This window comes from Mercenaria mercenaria, chromosome 4, assembly GCF_021730395.1.
Source record: "Mercenaria mercenaria strain notata chromosome 4, MADL_Memer_1, whole genome shotgun sequence".
In the NCBI taxonomy this organism is placed as follows: Eukaryota; Metazoa; Mollusca; class Bivalvia; order Venerida; family Veneridae; genus Mercenaria; species Mercenaria mercenaria.
This window is the reverse complement of record NC_069364.1, coordinates 39,047,787-39,049,378: the sequence shown is the minus strand read 5'-3', so window position 1 is coordinate 39,049,378 and position 1,592 is coordinate 39,047,787. Positions and strand designations below refer to the sequence as shown.

The window sequence follows — 1,592 nt, the reverse complement described above, 5'->3', positions numbered from 1 at the left end:
CGCCTTTGGTCGCGGCAAAGTTATTCTTCGCAGAAAATTGACCATTTGTATTTAGGTACTTTTCCTTAATAATTTAATATTACTTTTAATTAGATTTTAGATGTAGTTGTCAGATTGTTAATCAGTATTTTGATTTATAGAAATAACCAAAAAACAAATCATAGCAATGTATTTTGATCCTTCCCATTTGTTTGTGAAACTTGGGGAAGGAATGGGGAGACGGGGCTTTTTGGGGAAAAAAAGGAGAAAACAAAATTTGACTCTGATGACTAGCTGTTTTAATGCTACGGTATTATGATCTTGATAATGTTAACGTTGATAAACGATTTATGTTGAAACTTTTTATTTGTTTCTGGTGCCTACTTATCTTGTTTTAACTCTTAAACCTACAAATTGCACGCTTAAATCAGTGAACTGTTTACATGTCAAATAATAAATAAATTTTGATTTAAAAATAAAACAACAACAAAAAACGAAACCTTCAAGCAGCTTGAAGTAGAAGCATAAATAACAATAACTTTAATTATAATGATAATTATTACTACCACTACTACTATTACTATTACTACTACTAAGAATATATCATCATCATCATCATCATTTCATACTTTTGCAGTACGGGGCATCACTGATATAATTATTGCTGAACTGTGCAACTTGTTATGAGCCCATAAACGTGTTTTGTTTTTCAAATAACGTGGGTAGTATCCCAAAGTTTTTTTCGTATTTGCTTGTCATATGTCAGGGTTTTTTTTCTCATTGAAATTTAGAAAGAAAATAATTAAGATTTGCATATTTTATGAAATTGCAGTTAAACTAACAGTGGCTGGGTGCACGACCTAAGATAACTGAATGCGTACTTAATGGTTTATAATTGTTTTGATGTATTAGTTTATTTGGTTTAAGGTAATATAGTGTTAAATAGGTAATGAAAAAATTGGACCAATCAAGTAATGTTTAAAATTATATATTAATTGTTTCTTCATCATTTGAAAGAGAGAGAGAGAGAGAGAGAGAGAGAGAGAGAGCAATAAGTAAAATGTAAATATTAGATCTTATCTTTTGGCAACCTTTCAAAATTCAGAAGTAAGTAGATAATATTTTTCCATGTGTTGTCAGTGGGGATATAGCTCAGTGGTAGAGCATTCGACTGCAGATCGAGAGGTCCCCGGTTCGAACCCGGGTGTCCCCTGTAATTTTTTTTCATGGATACTTTGAGACGCGTTACAGAATTTCTTCAGTAGTTCCACTTTCGTGTTTGACTTAAATACTTTAGTAATATAATTATCAAATTTTATTTGAACAGGCTTAAATTTCCAACTTAAAACATGCTACATTGGACAATCGCCATTTTCCATAAAAGTGCAGAAATTCAAGTAAAGGCTATATTTTAACTCTAAAGGTTACAGTGTACATTTGCCAAAGTAATGTGTCAAATAGTCTGTACGAACATGTACCTAGGGATCAAACTCATTCCCCCTTTGGTCTGTAGTAAGGCGCCTGACTAGACACCTACTTTGCTATTTCAAAGGTTGTTGATACTTCACGAATAGCAAACAATGCTACTAGTCGGCAATTAACTAGCAGTACAA

General features: G+C 32.1%; 1 non-coding gene across 1 annotated transcript; it reads left to right on the top strand.

Annotated features, from left to right (window-relative positions):
• Positions 1–1,120: 1,120 nt before the first annotated feature.
• Positions 1,121–1,192, top strand: Trnac-gca (transfer RNA cysteine (anticodon GCA)). Its single transcript has one exon. It is a non-coding gene; the product is annotated as a tRNA-Cys (tRNA).
• Positions 1,193–1,592: the final 400 nt, after the last annotated feature.